The following is a 19,244-nucleotide window of genomic DNA, read 5'->3' as shown; positions in this document are numbered from 1 at the left end:
TTTTCTTAAGATTCAGTATTGTGAAAAAATGGATGATTGAGAAACAAAATCAAAATGCCGTGACCCGGATTCGAACCGGGGTTGCTGCGGCCACAACGCAGAGTACTAACCACTATACGATCACGGCAATTTAAGCGAGCCAGGTAGGAGTCGAACCTACAATCTACAGATCCATAGTCAGACACGTTATCCATTGCTCACTGTCCCGGGTCTCTTGTAGTAATTGAAGTATCTTTCCTGTTTTTGAGCCTGTTTTCAGAATTTTATGGTTATTGAAGTATATACAGAATCACATTTTGGTAATTGACTGTACACTATCTGCAGGGATTGTTTCCCAAAAACGTTTTAGGTAAAATAATCCTTGTGACTGCAAAAAGATCTTTAAAAAATGTGATGAACTTACTCAGACAGAGCCCAAACATTCTTCTTTCCTGAATTCCAGAATTTATGTCAAATTCCCAGTCCTTTAGTACAATAATTCACAATTAAATTATTCAAAGCATGTTAAGATAGCTTTATAATAAGCATTAAACACAAATAGTGCAAGCACCTTCAAAGAATCTGCTTACTTTCTGAAATTTTCTTAAGATTCAGTATTGTGAAAAAATGGATGATTGTGAAACAAAATCAAAATGCTGTGACCCGTTTTCGAACCGGGGTAGCTGCGGCCACAACGCAGAGTACTAACCACTATACGATCACGTCAATTTAAGCGAGCCAGGTAGGAGTCGAACCTACAAACTTATGATCCGTAGTCAGACACGTTATCCATTGCGCCACTGGCCCAGGTGCCCTGTAGTAATTGAAGTGTCTTTCGTGTTTTTGAGCCAGTTTTGGAGTTTTATGGTTATTGAAGTATATACAGAATCACATTTTGGAAATTGACTGTACACTATCTGCAGGGATTGTTTCCCAAAAACGTTTTAGGTAAAATAATCCTTGTGACTGCTAAAAGATCTTTAAAAAATGTGATGAACTTACTCAGACAGAGCCCAAACATTCTTCTTTCCTGAATTCCAGAATTTATGTCAAATTCCCAGTCCTTTAGTACAATAATTCACAATTAAATTATTCAAAGCATGTTAAGATAGCTTTATAATAAGCATTAAACACAAATAGTGCAAGCACCTTCAAAGAATCTGCTTACTTTCTGAAATTTTCTTAAGATTCAGTATTGTGAAAAAATGGATGATTGTGAAACAAAATCAAAATGCTGTGACCCGTTTTCGAAATGGGGTTGCTGCAGCCACAACGCAGAGTACTAACTACTATACAATCACGGCAATTTAAGCGAGCCAGGTAGGAGTCGAACCTACAATCTTCTGATCTATAGTCAGACGCGTTATCCATTGCCCACTGTTCCAGGTGTCTTGTAGCAATTGAAGAGTCTTTCCTGTTTTTGAGCCTGTTTTAAAGTTTTATGGTTATTGAAGTATATACAGAATCACATTTTGGAAATTGACTGTACACTATCTGCAGGGATTGTTTCCCAAAAATGTTTTAGGTACAATAATCCTTGTGACTGCTAAAAGATCTTTAAAAAATTTAATGAACTTACTCAGACAGAGCCCAAACATTCTTCTTTCCTGAATTCTAGAATTTATGTCAAATTCCCAGTCCTTTAGTAAAATAATTCACAATTAAATTATTCAAAGCATGTTAAGATAGCTTTATAATAAGCATTAAACACAAATAGTGCAAGCACCTTCAAAGAATCTGCTTACTTTCTGAAATTTTCTTAAGATTCAGTATTGTGAAAAAATGGATGATTGAGAAACAAAATCAAAATGCCGTGACCCGGATTCGAACCGGGGTTGCTGCGGCCACAACGCAGAGTACTAACCACTATACGATCACAGAAATTTTAGCGAGCCAGGTAGGAGTAGAACCTACAATCTACAGATCCATAGTCAGACACGATATCCATTGCCCACTGTCCCAGGTGTCTTGTAGTAATTGAAGTGTCTTTCCTGTTTTTGAGCCTGTTTTCAGAATTTTATGGTTATTGAAGTATATACAGAATCACATTTTGGAAATTGACTGTACACTATCTACAGGGATTGCTTCCCAAAAACGTTTTAGGTAAAATAATCCTTGTGACTGCTAAAAGATCTTTAAAAAATGTGATGAGCTTACTCAGACAGAGCCCAAACATTCTTCTTTCCTGAATTCCAGAATTTATGTTAAATTCCCAGTCCTTTAGTAAAATAATTCACAATTAAATTATTCAAAGCATGTTAAGATAGCTTTATAATAAGCATTAAACACAAATAGTGCAAGCACCTTCAAAGAATCTGCTTACTTTCTGAAATTTTCTTAAGATTCAGTATTGTGAAAAAATGGATGATTGAGAAACAAAATCAAAATGTCGTGACCTGTTTTCGAACCGGGGTTGCTGCGGCCACAATGCAGAGTACTAACCACTATGTGATCAAGGCAATATAAGCGAGCCAGGTAGGAGTCGAACCTACAATCTTCTGATGCATAGTCAGACACGTTATCCATTGCGCCACTGGCCCACGTGTTTTGTAGTAAATGAAGTGTCTTTCCTGTTTTTGAGCCTATTTTCAGAGTTTTATGGTTATTGAAGTATATACAGAATCACATTTTGGAAATTGACTGTAGACTATCTGCAGGGATTGTTTCCCAAAAACGTTTTAGGTAAAATAATAATTGTGACTGCTAAAAGATATTTCAAAAATGTGATGAACTTACTCAGAAGGAAGCCCAAACATTCTTCTTTCCTGAATTCTAGAATTTATGTCAAATTCCCAGTACTTTAGTACAATAATTCACAATTAAATTATTCAAAGCATGTTAAGATAGCTTTATAATAAGCATTAAACACAAATAGTGCAAGCACCTTCAAAGAATCTGCTTACTTTCTGAAATTTTCTTAAGATTCAGTATTGTGAAAAAATGGATGATTGAGAAACAAAATCAAAATGCCGTGACCCGGATTCGAACCGGGGTTGCTGCGGCCACAACGCAGAGTACTAACCACTATACGATCACGTCAATTTAAGCGAGCCAGGTAGGAGTCGAACCTACAATCTACAGATCCATAGTCAGACACGTTATCCATTGCCCACTGTCCCGGGTCTCTTGTAGTAATTGAAGTGTCTTTCCTGTTTTTGAGCCTGTTTTCAGAATTTTATGGTTATTGAAGTATATACAGAATCACATTTTGGTAATTGACTGTACACTATCTGCAGGGATTGTTTCCCAAAAACGTTTTAGGTAAAATAATCCTTGTGACTGCTAAAAGATCTTTAAAAAATGTGATGAACTTACTCAGACAGAGCCCAAACATTCTTCTTTCCTGAATTCCAGAATTTATGTCAAAATCCCAGTCCTTTAGTACAATAATTCACAATTAAATTATTCAAAGCATGTTAAGATAGCTTTATAATAAGCATTAAACACAAATAGTGCAAGCACCTTCAAAGAATCTGCTTACTTTCTGAAATTTTCTTAAGATTCAGTATTGTGAAAAAATGGATGATTGTGAAACAAAATCAAAATGCTGTGACCCATTTTCGAAATGGGGTTGCTGCAGCCACAACACAGAGTACTAACTACTATACAATCACGGCAAATTAAGCGAGCCAGGTAGGAGTCGAACCTACAATCTTCTGATCTATAGTCAGACGCGTTATCCATTGCCCACTGTTCCAGGTGTCTTGTAGCAATTGAAGAGTCTTTCCTGTTTTTGAGCCTGTTTTAAAGTTTTATGGTTATTGAAGTATATACAGAATCACATTTTGGAAATTGACTGTACAGTATCTGCAGGGATTGTTTCCCAAAAATGTTTTAGGTACAATAATCCTTGTGACTGCTAAAAGATCTTTAAAAAATTTAATGAACTTACTCAGACAGAGCCCAAACATTCTTCTTTCCTGAACTCTAGAATTTATGTCAAATTCCCAGTCCTTTAGTAAAATAATTCACAATTAAATTATTCAAAGCATGTTAAGATAGCTTTATAATAAGCATTAAACACAAATAGTGCAAGCACCTTCAAAGAATCTGCTTACTTTCTGAAATATTCTTAAGATTCAGTATTGTGAAAAAATGGATGATTGAGAAACAAAATCAAAATGCCGTGACCCGGATTCGAACCGGGGTTGCTGCGGCCACAACGCAGAGTACTAACCACTATATGATCACGGCAATTTTAGTGAGCCAGGTAGGAGTAGAACCTACAATCTACAGATCCATAGTCAGACACGTTATCCATTGCCCACTGTCCCGGGTGTCTTGTAGTTATTGAAGTGTCTTTCCTGTTTTCGAGCCTGTTTTCAGAATTTTATGGTTATTGAAGTATATACAGAATCACATTTTGGAAATTGACTGTACACTATCTGCAGGGATTGTTTCCCAAAAACGTTTTAGGTAAAATAATCCTTGTGACTGCTAAAAGATCTTTAAAAAATGTGATGAACTTACTCTGACAGAGCCCAAACATTCTTCTTTCCTGAATTCTAGAATTTATGTCAAATTCCCAGTCCTTTAGTACAATAATTCACAATTAAATTATTTAAAGCATGTTAAGATAGCTTTATAATAAGCATTAAACACAAATAGTGCAAGCACCTTCAAAGAATCTGCTTACTTTCTGAAATTTTCTTAAGGTTCAGTATTGTGAAAAAATGGATGATTGAGAAACAAAATCAAAATGCCTTGACCCGGATTTGAACCGGGGTTGCTGCGGCCACAACGCAGAGTACTAACCACTATACAATCACGGCAATTTAAGCGAGCCAGGTAGGAGTCGAACCTACAAACTTATGATCCATAGTCAGACACGTTATCCATTGCGCCACTGGCCCAGGTGCCCTGTAGTAATTGAAGAGTCTTTCCTGTTTTTGAGCCTGTTTTAAAGTTTTATGGTTATTGAAGTATATACAGAATCACATTTTGGAAATTGACTGTACACTATCTGCAGGGATTGATTCCCAAAAACGTTTTAGGTACAATAATCCTTGTGACTGCTAAAAGATCTTTCAAAAATGTAATGAACTTACTCAGACAGAGCACAAACATTCTTCTTTCCTGAATTCCAGAATTTATGTCAAATTCCCAGTCCTTTAGTAAAATAATTCACAATTAAATTATTCAAAGCATGTTAAGATAGCTTTATAATAAGCATTAAACACAAATAGTGCAAGCACCTTCAAAGAATCTGCTTACTTTCTGAAATTTTCTTAAGATTCAGTATTGTGAAAAAATGGATGATTGAGAAACAAAATCAAAATGTCGTGACCTGTTTTCGAACCGGGGTTGCTGCGGCCACAACGCAGAGTACTAACCACTATGCGATCAAGGCAATATAAGCGAGCCAGGTAGGAGTCTAACCTACAATCTTCTGATCCGTAGTCAGATGCGTTATCCATTGCGCCACTGGCCGACATGTTTTGTAGTAATTGAAGTGTCTTTCCTGTTTTTGAGCCTATTTTCAGAGTTTTATGGTTATTGAAGTATATACAGAATCACATTTTGGAAATTGACTGTAGACTATCTGCAGGGATTGTTTCCCAAAAACGTTTTAGGTAAAATAATAATTGTGACTGCTAAAAGATATTTCAAAAATGTGATGAACTTACTCAGAAGGAAGCCCAAACATTCTTCTTTCCTGAATTCTAGAATTTATGTAAAATTCCCAGTACTTTAGTACAATAATTCACAATTAAATTATTCAAAGCATGTTAAGATAGCTTTATAATAAGCATTGAACACAAATAGTGCAAGCACCTTCAAAGAATCTGCTTACTTTCTGAAATTTTCTTAAGATTCAGTATTGTGAAAAAATGGATGATTGAGAAACAAAATCAAAATGCCGTGACCCGGATTCGAACCGGGGTTGCTGCGGCCACAACGCAGAGTACTAACCACTATACGATTACGGCAATTTAAGCGAGCCAGGTAGGAGTCGAACCTACAATCTACAGATCCATAGTCAGACACGTTATCCATTGCCCACTGTCCCGGGTCTCTTGTAGTAATTGAAGTGTCTTTCCTGTTTTCGAGCCTGTTTTCAGAATTTTATGGTTATTGAAGTATATACAGAATCACATTTTGGAAATTGACTGTACACTATCTGCAGGGATTGTTTCCCAAAAACGTTTTAGGTAAAATAATCCTTGTGACTGCTAAAAGATCTTTAAAAAATGTGATGAACTTACTCTGACAGAGCCCAAACATTCTTCTTTCCTGAATTCTAGAATTTATGTTAAATTCCCAGACCTTTAGTACAATAATTCACAATTAAATTATTCAAAGCATGTTAAGATAGCTTTATAATAAGCGTTAAACACAAATAGTGCAAGCACCTTCAAAGAATCTGCTTACTTTCTGAAATTTTCTTAAGATTCAATATTGTGAAAAAATGGATGATTGAGAAACAAAATCAAAATGCCGTGACCCGGATTCGAACCGGGGTTGCTGCGGCCACAACGCAGAGTACTAACCACTATACGATCACGGAAATTTTAGCGAGCCAGGTAGGAGTAGAACCTACAATCTACAGATCCATAGTCAGACACGTTATCCATTGCCCACTGTCCCGGGTGTCTTGTAGTAATTGAAGTGTCTTTCCTGTTTTCGAGCCTGTTTTCAGAATTTTATGGTTATTGAAGTATATACAGAATCACATTTTGGAAATTGACTGTACACTATCTGCAGGGATTGCTTCCCAAAAACGTTTTAGGTAAAATAATAATTGTGACTGCTAAAAGATCTTTAATAAATGTGATGAACTTACTCTGACAGAGCCCAAACATTCTTCTTTCCTGAATTCTAGAATTTATGTCAAATTCCCAGTCCTTTAGTACAATAATTCACAATTAAATTATTCAAAGCATGTTAAGATAGCTTTATAATAAGCATTAAACACAAATAGTGCAAGCACCTTCCAAGAATCTGCTTACTTTCTGAAATTTTCTTAAGGTTCAGTATTGTGAAAAAATGGATGATTGAGAAACAAAATCAAAATGCCGTGACCCGGATTCGAACCGGGGTTGCTGCGGCCACAACGCAGAGTACTAACCACTATACGATCACGGCAATTTAAGCGAGCCAGGTACGAGTCGAACCTACAAACTTATGATCCATAGTCAGACACGTTATCCATTGCGCCACTGGCCCAGGTGCCCTGTCGTAATTGAAGTGTCTTTCCTGTTTTTGAGCCTGTTTTAAAGTTTTATGGTTATTGAAGTATATACAGAATCACATTTTGGAAATTGACTGTACACTATCTGCAGGGATTGATTCCCAAAAACGTTTTAGGTACAATAATCCTTGTGACTGCTAAAAGATCTTTAAAAAATGTAATGAACTTACTCAGACAGAGCACAAACATTCTTCTTTCCTGAATTCCAGAATTTATGTCAAATTCCCAGTCCTTTAGTAAAATAATTCACAATTAAATTATTCAAAGCATGTTAAGATAGCTTTATAATAAGCATTAAACACAAATAGTGCAAGCACCTTCAAAGAATCTGCTTACTTTCTGAAATTTTCTTAAGATTCAGTATTGTGAAAAAATGGATGATTGAGAAACAAAATCAAAATGTCGTGACCTGTTTTCGAACCGGGGTTGCTGCGGCCACAATGCAGAGTACTAACCACTATGTGATCAAGGCAATATAAGCGAGCCAGGTAGGAGTCGAACCTACAATCTTCTGATGCATAGTCAGACGCGTTATCCATTGCGCCACTGGCCCACGTGTTTTGTAGTAAATGAAGTGTCTTTCCTGTTTTTGAGCCTATTTTCAGAGTTTTATGGTTATTGAAGTATATACAGAATCACATTTTGGAAATTGACTGTAGACTATCTGCAGGGATTGTTTCCCAAAAACGTTTTAGGTAAAATAATAATTGTGACTGCTAAAAGATATTTCAAAAATGTGATGAACTTACTCAGAAGGAAGCCCAAACATTCTTCTTTCCTGAATTCTAGAATTTATGTCAAATTCCCAGTACTTTAGTACAATAATTCACAATTAAATTATTCAAAGCATGTTAAGATAGCTTTATAATAAGCATTAAACACAAATAGTGCAAGCACCTTCAAAGAATCTGCTTACTTTCTGAAATTTTCTTAAGATTCAGTATTGTGAAAAAATGGATGATTGAGAAACAAAATCAAAATGCCGTGACCCGGATTCGAACCGGGGTTGCTGCGGCCACAACGCAGTGTACTAACCACTATAGGTTCACGTCAATTTAAGCGAGCCAGGTAGGAGTCGAACCTACAATCTACAGATCCATAGTCAGACACGTTATCCATTGCCCACTGTCCCGGGTCTCTTGTAGTAATTGAAGTGTCTTTTTCTGTTTTTGAGCCTGTTTTCAGAATTTTATGGTTATTGAAGTATATACAGAATCACATTTTGGTAATTGACTGTACACTATCTGCAGGGATTGTTTCCCAAAAACGTTTTAGGTAAAATAATCCTTGTGACTGCTAAAAGATCTTTAAAAAATGTGATGAACTTACTCAGACAGAGCCCAAACATTCTTCTTTCCTGAATTCCAGAATTTATGTCAAATTCCCAGTCCTTTAGTACAATAATTCACAATTAAATGATTCAAAGCATGTTAAGATAGCTTTATAATAAGCATTAAACACAAATAGTGCAAGCACCTTCAAAGAATCTGCTTACTTTCTGAAATTTTCTTAAGATTCAGTATTGTGAAAAAATGGATGATTGTGAAACAAAATCAAAATGCTGTGACCCGTTTTCGAACTGGGGTTGCTGCGGCCACAACGCAGAGTACTAACCACTATACGATCACGTCAATTTAAGCGAGCCAGGTAGGAGTCCAACCTACAAACTTATGATCCATAGTCAGACATGTTATCCATTGTGCCACTGGCCCAGGTGCCCTGTAGTAATTGAAGTGTCTTTCCTGTTTTTGAGCCAGTTTTAAAGTTTTATGGTTATTGAAGTATATAAAGAATCACATTTTGGAAATTGACTGTACAGTATCTGCAGGGATTGTTTCCCAAAAATGTTTTAGGTACAATAATCCTTGTGACTGCTAAAAGATCTTTAAAAAATTTAATGAACTTACTCAGACAGAGCCCAAACATTCTTCTATCCTGAATTCTAGAATTTATGTCAAATTCCCAGACCTTTAGTACAATAATTCACAATTAAATTATTCAAAGCATGTTAAGATAGCTTTATAATAAGCATTAAACACAAATAGTGCAAGCACCTTCAAAGAATCTGTTTACTTTCTGAAATTTTCTTAAGATTCAGTATTGTGAAAAAATGGATGATTGTGAAACAAAATCAAAATGCTGTGACCCGTTTTCGAAATGTGGTTGCTGCAGCCACAACGCAGAGTACTAACTACTATACAATCACGAAAATTTAAGCGAGCCAGGTAGGAGTCGAACCTACAATCGTCTGATCTATAGTCAGACGCATTATCCATTGCCCACTGTTACAGGTGTCTTGTAGCAATTGAAGAGTCTTTCCTGTTTTTGAGCCTGTTTTAAAGTTTTATGGTTATTGAAGTATATACAGAATCACATTTTGGAAATCGACTGTACACTATCTGCAAGGATTGTTTCCCAAAAATGTTTTAGGTACAATAATCCTTGTGACTGCTAAAAGATCTTTAAAAAATGTAATGAACTTACTCAGAAGGAAGCCCAAACATTCTTTTTTCCTGAATTCTAGAATTTATGTCAAATTCCCAGTCCTTTAGTAAAATAATTCACAATTAAATTATTCAAAGCATGTTAAGATAGCTTTATAATAAGCATTAAACACAAATAGTGCAAGCACCTTCCAAGAATCTGCTTACTTTCTGAAATTTTCTTAAGGTTCAGTATTGTGAAAAAATGGATGATTGAGAAACAAAATCAAAATGCCGTGACCTGGATTCGAACCGGGGTTGCTGCGGCCACAACGCAGAGTACTAACCACTATACGATCACGGCAATTTAAGCGAGCCAGGTACGAGTCGAACCTACAAACTTATGATCCATAGTCAGACACGTTATCCATTGCGCCACTGGCCCAGGTGCCCTGTCGTAATTGAAGTGTCTTTCCTGTTTTTGAGCCTGTTTTAAAGTTTTATGGTTATTGAAGTATATACAGAATCACATTTTGGAAATTGACTGTACACTATATGCAGGGATTGATTCCCAAAAACGTTTTAGGTACAATAATCCTTGTGACTGCTAAAAGATCTTTAAAAAATGTAATGAGCTTACTCAGACAGAGCACAAACATTCTTCTTTCCTGAATTCCAGAATTTATGTCAAATTCCCAGTCCTTTAGTAAAATAATTCACAATTAAATTATTCAAAGCATGTTAAGATAGCTTTATAATAAGCATTAAACACAAATAGTGCAAGCACCTTCAAAGAATCTGCTTACTTTCTGAAATTTTCTTAAGATTCAGTATTGTGAAAAAATGGATGATTGAGAAACAAAATCAAAATGTCGTGACCTGTTTTCGAACCGGGGTTGCTGCGGCCACAACGCAGAGTACTAACCACTATGTGATCAAGGCAATATAAGCGAGCCAGGTAGGAGTCGAACCTACAATCTTCTGATGCATAGTCAGACGCGTTATCCATTGCGCCACTGGCCCACGTGTTTTGTAGTAAATGAAGTGTCTTTCCTGTTTTTGAGCCTATTTTCAGAGTTTTATGGTTATTGAAGTATTTACAGAATCACATTTTGGAAATTGACTGTAGACTATCTGCAGGGATTGTTTCCCAAAAACGTTTTAGGTAAAATAATAATTGTGACTGCTAAAAGATATTTCAAAAATGTGATGAACTTACTCAGAAGGAAGCCCAAACATTCTTCTTTCCTGAATTCTAGAATTTATGTCAAATTCCCAGTACTTTAGTACAATAATTCACAATTAAATTATTCAAAGCATGTTAAGATAGCTTTATAATAAGCATTAAACACAAATAGTGCAAGCACCTTCAAAGAATCTGCTTACTTTCTGAAATTTTCTTAAGATTCAGTATTGTGAAAAAATGGATGATTGAGAAACAAAATCAAAATGCCGTGACCCGGCTTCAAACCGGGGTTGCTGCGGCCACAACGCAGAGTACTAACCACTATACGATCACGGCAATTTAAGCGAGCCAGGTAGGAGTCGAACCTACAATCTACAGATCCATAGTCAGACACGTTATCCATTGCCCACTGTCCCGGGTCTCTTGTAGTAATTGAAGTGTCTTTCCTGTTTTCGAGCCTGTTTTCAGAATTTTATGGTTATTGAAGTATATACAGAATCACATTTTGGAAATTGACTGTACACTATCTGCAGGGATTGTTTCCCAAAAACGTTTTAGGTAAAATAATCCTTGTGACTGCTAAAAGATCTTTAAAAAATGTGATGAACTTACTCTGACAGAGCCCAAACATTCTTCTTTCCTGAATTCTAGAATTTATGTCAAATTCCCAGACCTTTAGTACAATAATTCACAATTAAATTATTCAAAGCATGTTAAGATAGCTTTATAATAAGCATTAAACACAAATAGTGCAAGCACCTTCAAAGAATCTGTTTACTTTCTGAAATTTTCTTAAGATTCAGTATTGTGAAAAAATGGATGATTGTGAAACAAAATCAAAATGCTGTGACCCGTTTTCGAAATGTGGTTGCTGCAGCCACAACGCTGAGTACTAACTACTATACAATCACGAAAATTTAAGCGAGCCAGGTAGGAGTCGAACCTACAATCTTCTGATCTATAGTAAGACGCGTTATCCATTGCCCACTGTTACAGGTGTCTTGTAGCAATTGAAGAGTCTTTCCTGTTTTTGAACCTGTTTTAAAGTTTTATGGTTATTGAAGTATATACAGAATCACATTTTGGAAATCGACTGTACACTATCTGCAGGGATTGTTTCCCAAAAATGTTTTAGGTACAATAATCCTTGTGACTGCTAAAAGATCTTTAAAAAATGTAATGAACTTACTCAGAAGGAAGCCCAAACATTCTTCTTTCCTGAATTCTAGAATTTATGTCAAATTCCCAGTCCTTTAGTAAAATAATTCACAATTAAATTATTCAAAGCATGTTAAGATAGCTTTATAATAAGCATTAAACACAAATAGTGCAAGCACCTTCAAAGAACCTGCTTACTTTCTGAAATATTCTTAAGATTCAGTATTGTGAAAAAATGGATGATTGAGAAACAAAATCAAAATGCTGTGACCCGGATTCGAACCGGGGTTGCTGCGGCCACAACGCAGAGTACTAACCACTATACAATCACGGCAATTTAAGCGAGCCAGGTAGGAGTCGAACCTACAAACTTATGATCCATAGTCAGACACGTTATCCATTGCGCCACTGGCCCAGGTGCCCTGTAGTAATTGAAGTGTCTTTCCTGTTTTTGAGCCTGTTTTAAAGTTTTATGGTTATTGAAGTATATACAGAATCACATTTTGGAAATTGACTGTACACTATCTGCAGGGATTGATTCCCAAAAACGTTTTAGGTACAATAATCCTTGTGACTGCTAAAAGATCTTTCAAAAATGTAATGAACTTACTCAGACAGAGCACAAACATTCTTCTTTCCTGAATTCCAGAATTTATGTCAAATTCCCAGTCCTTTAGTACAATAATTCACAATTAAATTATTCAAAGCATGTTAAGATAGCTTTATAATAAGCATTAAACACAAATAGTGCAAGCACCTTCAAAGAATCTGCTTACTTTCTGAAATTTTCTTAAGATTCAGTATTGTGAAAAAATGGATGATTGAGAAACAAAATCAAAATGCCGTGACCCGGATTCGAACCGGGGTTGCTGCGGCCACAACGCAGAGTACTAACCACTATACGATCACGGCAATTTAAGCGAGCCATGTAGGAGTCGAACCTACAATCTACAGATCCATAGTCAGACACGTTATCCATTGCCCACTGTCCCGGGCCTCTTGTAGTAATTGAAGTGTCTTTCCTGTTTTTGAGCCTGTTTTCAGAATTTTATGGTTATTGAAGTATATACAGAATCACATTTTGGTAATTGACTGTACACTATCTGCAGGGATTGTTTCCCAAAAACGTTTTAGGTAAAATAATCTCTGTGACTGCTAAAAGATCTTTAAAAAATGTGATGAACTTACTCAGACAGAGCCCAAACATTCTTCTTTCCTGAATTCCAGAATTTATGTCAAATTCCCAGTCCTTTAGTACAATAATTCACAACTAAATTATTCAAAGCATGTTAAGATAGCTTTATAATAAGCATTAAACACAAATAGTGCAAGCACCTTCAAAGAATCTTCTTACTTTCTGAAATTTTCTTAAGATTCAGTATTGTGAAAAAATGGATGATTGTGAAACAAAATCAAAATGCTGTGACCTGTTTTCGAACCGGGGTTGCTGCAGCCACAATGCAGAGTACTAACCACTATACGATCACGTCAATTTAAGCGAGCCAGGTAGGAGTCAAACCTACAAACTTATGATCCGTAGTCAGACACGTTATCCATTGCGCCACTGGCCCAGGTGCCCTGTAGTAATTGAAGTGTCTTTCCTGTTTTTGAGCCAGTTTTGGAGTTTTATGGTTATTGAAGTATATACAGAATCACATTTTGGAAATTGACTGTACACTATCTGCAGGGATTGTTTCCTAAAAATGTTTTAGGTACAATAATCCTTGTGACTGCTAAAAGATCTTTAAAAAATGTAATGAACTTACTCAGACAGAGCCCAAACATTCTTCTTTCCTGAATTCTAGAATTTATGTCAAATTCCCAGTCCTTTAGTAAAATAATTCACAATTAAATTATTCAAAGCATGTTAAGATAGCTTTATAATAAGCATTAAACACAAATAGTGCAAGCACCTTCAAAGAATCTGCTTACTTTCTGAAATTTTCTTAAGATTCAGTATTGTGAAAAAATGGATGATTGAGAAACAAAATCAAAATGCCGTGACCCGGATTCGAACCGGGGTTGCTGCGGCCACAACGCAGAGTACTAACCACTATACGATCACGGCAATTTTAATGAGCCAGGTAGGAGTAGAACCTACAATCTACAGATCCATAGTCAGACACGTTATCCATTGCCCACTTTCCCGGGTGTCTTGTAGTAATTGAAGTGTCTTTCCTGTTTTCGAGCCTGTTTTCAGAATTTTATGATTATTGAAGTATATACAGAATCACATTTTGGAAATTGACTGTACACTATCTGCAGGGATTGTTTCCCAAAAACGTTTTAGGTAAAATAATCCTTGTGACTGCTAAAAGATCTTTAAAAAATGTGATGAACTTACTCTGACAGAGCCCAAACATTCTTCTTTCATGAATTCTAGAATTTATGTCAAATTCCCAGACCTTTAGTACAATAATTCACAATTAAATTATTCAAAGCATGTTAAGATAGCTTTATAATAAGCATTAAACACAAATAGTGCAAGCACCTTCAAAGATACTGTTTACTTTCTGAAATTTTCTTAAGATTCAGTATTGTGAAAAAATGGATGATTGAGAAACAAAATCAAAATGCCGTGACCCGGATTCGAACCGTGGTTGCTGCGGCCACAACGCAGAGTACTAACCACTATACGATCACGGCAATTTAAGCGAGCCAGGTAGGAGTCGAACCTACAAACTTATGATCCATAGTCAGACACGTTATCCATTGCACCACTGGCCCAGGTGCCCTGTAGTAATTGAAGTGTCTTTCCTGTTTTTGAGCCTGTTTTAAAGTTTTATGGTTATTGAAGTATATACAGAATCACATTTTGGAAATTGACTGTACACTATCTGCAGGGATTGATTCCCAAAAACGTTTTAGGTACAATAATCCTTGTGACTGCTAAAAGATCTTTCAAAAATGTAATGAACTTACTCAGACAGAGCCCAAACATTCTTCTTTCCTGAATTCCAGAATTTATGTCAAATTCCCAGTCCTTTAGTAAAATAATTCACAATTAAATTATTCAAAGCATGTTAAGATAGCTTTATAATAAGCATTAAACACAAATAGTGCAAGCACCTTCAAACAATCTGCTTACTTTCTGAAATTTTCTTAAGATTCAGTATTGTGAAAAAATGGATGATTGAGAAACAAAATCAAAATGTTGTGACCTGTTTTCGAACTGGGGTTGCTGCGGCCACAACGCAGAGTACTAACCACTATGCGATCAAGGCAATATAAGCGAGCCAGGTAGGAGTCGAACCTACAATCTTCTGATCCGTAGTCAGACGCGTTATCCATTGCGCCACTGGCCCACGTGTTTTGTAATAATTGAAGTGTCTTTCCTGTTTTTGAGCCTATTTTCAGAGTTTTATGGTTATTGAAGTATATACAGAATCACATTTTGGAAATTGACTGTAGACTATCTGCAGGGATTGTTTCCCAAAAACGTTTTAGGTAAAATAATAATTGTGACTGCTAAAAGATATTTCAAAAATGTGATGAACTTACTCAGAAGGAAGCCCAAACATTCTTCTTTCCTGAATTCTAGAATTTATGTCAAATTCCCAGTACTTTAGTACAATAATTCACAATTAAATTATTCAAAGCATGTTAAGATAGCTTTATAATAAGCATTAAACACAAATAGTGCAAGCACCTTCAAAGAATCTGCTTACTTTCTGAAATTTTCTTAAGATTCAGTATTGTGAAAAAATGGATGATTGAGAAACAAAATCAAAATGCCGTGACCCGGATTCGAACCGGGGTTGCTGCGGCCACAACGCAGAGTACTAACCACTATACGATCACGGCAATTTAAGCGAGCCAGGTAGGAGTCGAACCTACAATCTACAGATCCATAGTCAGACACGTTATCCATTGCCCACTGTCCCGGGTCTCTTGTAGTAATTGAAGTGTCTTTCCTGTTTTCGAGCCTGTTTTCAGAATTTTATGGTTATTGAAGTATATACAGAATCACATTTTGGAAATTGACTGTACACTATCTGCAGGGATTGTTTCCCAAAAACGTTTTAGGTAAAATAATCTTTGTGACTGCTAAAAGATCTTTAAAAAATGTGATGAACTTACTCTGACAGAGCCCAAACATTCTTCTTTCCTGAATTCTAGAATTTATGTCAAATTCCCAGACCTTTAGTACAATAATTCACAATTAAATTATTCAAAGCATGTTAAGATAGCTTTATAATAAGCATTAAACACAAATAGTGCAAGCACCTTCAAAGAATCTGTTTACTTTCTGAAATTTTCTTAAGATTCAGTATTGTTAAAAAATGGATGATTGTGAAACAAAATCAAAATGCTGTGACCCGTTTTCGAAATGGGGTTGCTGCAGCCACAACGCAGAGTACTAACTACTATACAATCACGGCAATTTAAGCGAGCCAGGTAGGAGTCGAACCTACAATCTTCTGATCTATAGTCAGACGCGTTATCCATTGCCCACTGTTACAGGTGTCTTGTAGCAATTGAAGAGTCTTTCCTGTTTTTGAGCCTGTTTTAAAGTTTTATGGTTATTGAAGTATATACAGAATCACATTTTGGAAATTGACTGTACACTATCTGCAGGGATTGTTTCCCAAAAATGTTTTAGGTACAATAATCCTTGTGACTGCTAAAAGATCTTTAAAAAATGTAATGAACTTACTCAGAAGGAAGCCCAAACATTCTTCTTTCCTGAATTCTAGAATTTATGTCAAATTCCCAGTCCTTTAGTAAAATAATTCACAATTAAATTATTCAAAGCATGTTAAGATAGCTTTATAATAAGCATTAAACACAAATAGTGCAAGCACCTTCAAAGAATCAGCTTACTTTCTGAAATTTTCTTAAGATTCAGTATTGTGAAAAAATGGATGATTGAGAAACAAAATCAAAATGCCGTGACCCGGATTCGAACCGGGGTTGCTGCGGCCACAGCGCAGAGTACTAACCACTATACAATCACTGGAATTTAAGCGAGCCAGGTAGGAGTCGAACCTAGAAACTTATGATCCATAGTCAGACACGATATTCATTGCACCACTGGCCCAGGTGCCCTGTAGTAATTGAAGTGTCTTTCCTGTTTTTGAGCCTGTTTTAAAGTTTTATGGTTATTGAAGTATATACAGAATCACATTTTGGAAATTGACTGTACACTATCTGCAGGGATTGATTCCCAAAAACGTTTTAGGTACAATAATCCTTGTGACTGCTAAAAGATCTTTCAAAAATGTAATGAACTTACTCAGACAGAGCACAAACATTCTTCTTTCCTGAATTCCAGAATTTATGTCAAATTCCCAGTCCTTTAGTTAAATAATTCACAATTAAATTATTCAAAGCATGTTAAGATAGCTTTATAATAAGCATTAAACACAAATAGTGCAAGGACCTTCAAAGAATCTGCTTACTTTCTGAAATTTTCTTAAGATTCAGTATTGTGAAAAAATGGATGATTGAGAAACAAAATCAAAATGTCGTGACCTGTTTTCGAACCGGGGTTGCTGCGGCCACAACGCAGAGTACTAACCACTATGCGATCAAGGCAATATAAGCGAGCAAGGTAGGAGTCGAACCTACAATCTTCTGATCCGTAGTCAGATGCGTTATCCATTGCGCCACTGGCCCACGTGTTTTGTAGTAATTGAAGTGTCTTTCCTGTTTTTGAGCCTATTTTCAGAGTTTTATGGTTATTGAAGTATATACAGAATCACATTTTGGAAATTGACTGTAGACTATCTGCAGGGATTGTTTCCCAAATACGTTTTAGGTAAAATAATAATTGTGACTGCTAAAAGATATTTCAAAAATGTGATGAACTTACTCAGAAGGAAGCCCAAACATTCTTCTTTCCTGAATTCTAGAATTTATGTCAAATTCCCAGTACTTTAGTACAATAATTCACAATTAAATTATTCAAAGCATGTTAAGATAGCTTTATAATAAGCATTAAACACAAATAGTGCAAGCACCTTCAAAGAATCTGCTTACTTTCTGAAATATTCTTAAGATTCAGTATTGTGAAAAAATGGATGATTGAGAAACAAAATCAAAATGCCGTGACCCGGATTCGAACCGGGGTTGCTGCGGCCACAACGCAGAGTACTAACCACTATACGATCACGGCAATTTAAGCGAGCCAGGTAGGAGTCGAACCTACAATCTACAGATCCATAGTCAGACACGTTATCCATTGCCCACTGTCCCGGGTCTCTTGTAGTAATTGAAGTGTCTTTCCTGTTTTTGAGCCTGTTTTCAGAATTTTATGGTTATTGAAGTATATACAGAATCACATTTTGGTAATTGACTGTACACTATCTGCAGGGATTGTTTCCCAAAAACGTTTTAGGTAAAATAATCCTTGTGACTGCTAAAAGATCTTTAAAAAATGTGATGAACTTACTCAGACAGAGCCCATTCTTCTTTCCTGAATTCCAGAATTTATGTCAAATTCCCAGTCCTTTAGTACAATAATTCACAATTAAATTATTCAAAGCATGTTAAGATAGCTTTATAATAAGCATTAAACACAAATAGTGCAAGCACCTTCAAAGAATCTGCTTACTTTCTGAAATTTTCTTAAGATTCAGTATTGTGAAAAAATGGATGATTGTGAAACAAAATCAAAATGCTGTGACCCGTTTTCGAACCGGGGTTGCTGCGGCCACAACGCAGAGTACTAACCACTATACGATCACGTCAATTTAAGCGAGCCAGGTAGGAGTCAAACCTACAAACTTATGATCCATGGTCAGACACGTTATCCATTGCGCCACTGGCCCAGGTGCCCTGTAGTAATTGAAGTGTCTTACCTGTTTTTGAGCCAGTTTTGGAGTTTTATGGTTATTGAAGTATATACAGAATCACATTTTGGAAATTGACTGTGCACTATCTGCAGGGATTGTTTCCCAAAAACGTTTTAGGTAAAATAATCCTTGTGACTGCTAAAAGATCTTTAAAAAATGTGATGAACTTACTCAGACAGAGCCCAAACATTCTTCTTTCCTGAATTCCAGAATTTATGTCAAATTCCCAGGCCTTTAGTACAATAATTCACAATTAAATTATTCAAAGCATGTTAAGATAGCTTTATAATAAGCATTAAACACAAATAGTGCAAGCACCTTCAAAGAATCTGCTTACTTTCTGAAATTTTCTTAAGATTCAGTATTGTGAAAAAATGGAAGATTGTGAAACAAAATCAAAATGCTGTGACCCGTTTTCGAAATGGGGTTGCTGCAGCCACAACGCAGAGTACTAACTACTATACAATCACGGCAATTTAAGCGAGCCAGGTAGGAGTCGAACCTACAAT

At 36.0% G+C, this 19,244-nt stretch overlaps 13 non-coding genes across 13 annotated transcripts; all 13 read right to left on the bottom strand.

The window, feature by feature from the left end:
• Positions 1–55: 55 nt before the first annotated feature.
• On the bottom strand, positions 56–127 carry TRNAH-GUG (transfer RNA histidin (anticodon GUG)). The gene has a single exon. It is a non-coding gene; the product is annotated as a tRNA-His (tRNA).
• A 586-nt stretch (positions 128–713) lies between these two features.
• On the bottom strand, positions 714–786 carry TRNAR-ACG (transfer RNA arginine (anticodon ACG)). Its single transcript has one exon. It is a non-coding gene; the product is annotated as a tRNA-Arg (tRNA).
• Positions 787–2,446: 1,660 nt separating this feature from the next.
• On the bottom strand, positions 2,447–2,519 carry TRNAH-AUG (transfer RNA histidin (anticodon AUG)). Its single transcript has one exon. It is a non-coding gene; the product is annotated as a tRNA-His (tRNA).
• Positions 2,520–4,759: 2,240 nt separating this feature from the next.
• Positions 4,760–4,832, bottom strand: TRNAH-AUG (transfer RNA histidin (anticodon AUG)). The gene has a single exon. It is a non-coding gene; the product is annotated as a tRNA-His (tRNA).
• A 2,161-nt stretch (positions 4,833–6,993) lies between these two features.
• Positions 6,994–7,065, bottom strand: TRNAH-GUG (transfer RNA histidin (anticodon GUG)). The gene has a single exon. It is a non-coding gene; the product is annotated as a tRNA-His (tRNA).
• Positions 7,066–7,651: 586 nt separating this feature from the next.
• TRNAH-AUG (transfer RNA histidin (anticodon AUG)) lies at positions 7,652–7,724 on the bottom strand. Its single transcript has one exon. It is a non-coding gene; the product is annotated as a tRNA-His (tRNA).
• A 2,820-nt stretch (positions 7,725–10,544) lies between these two features.
• Positions 10,545–10,617, bottom strand: TRNAH-AUG (transfer RNA histidin (anticodon AUG)). The gene has a single exon. It is a non-coding gene; the product is annotated as a tRNA-His (tRNA).
• Positions 10,618–12,280: 1,663 nt separating this feature from the next.
• Positions 12,281–12,353, bottom strand: TRNAH-AUG (transfer RNA histidin (anticodon AUG)). Its single transcript has one exon. It is a non-coding gene; the product is annotated as a tRNA-His (tRNA).
• Positions 12,354–12,778: 425 nt separating this feature from the next.
• On the bottom strand, positions 12,779–12,850 carry TRNAH-GUG (transfer RNA histidin (anticodon GUG)). The gene has a single exon. It is a non-coding gene; the product is annotated as a tRNA-His (tRNA).
• A 1,084-nt stretch (positions 12,851–13,934) lies between these two features.
• On the bottom strand, positions 13,935–14,006 carry TRNAH-GUG (transfer RNA histidin (anticodon GUG)). The gene has a single exon. It is a non-coding gene; the product is annotated as a tRNA-His (tRNA).
• Positions 14,007–15,170: 1,164 nt separating this feature from the next.
• On the bottom strand, positions 15,171–15,243 carry TRNAR-ACG (transfer RNA arginine (anticodon ACG)). The gene has a single exon. It is a non-coding gene; the product is annotated as a tRNA-Arg (tRNA).
• Positions 15,244–15,670: 427 nt separating this feature from the next.
• TRNAH-GUG (transfer RNA histidin (anticodon GUG)) lies at positions 15,671–15,742 on the bottom strand. Its single transcript has one exon. It is a non-coding gene; the product is annotated as a tRNA-His (tRNA).
• Positions 15,743–17,984: 2,242 nt separating this feature from the next.
• Positions 17,985–18,056, bottom strand: TRNAH-GUG (transfer RNA histidin (anticodon GUG)). Its single transcript has one exon. It is a non-coding gene; the product is annotated as a tRNA-His (tRNA).
• Positions 18,057–19,244: the final 1,188 nt, after the last annotated feature.

Source organism: Taudactylus pleione, unplaced genomic scaffold, assembly GCF_031769625.1.
Source record: "Taudactylus pleione unplaced genomic scaffold, aTauple2 ptg000551l, whole genome shotgun sequence".
Classification (NCBI taxonomy): Eukaryota; Metazoa; Chordata; class Amphibia; order Anura; family Myobatrachidae; genus Taudactylus; species Taudactylus pleione.
The sequence above is the reverse complement of the archived record's forward strand: the minus strand, read 5'-3'. Positions and strand labels throughout refer to the sequence as shown.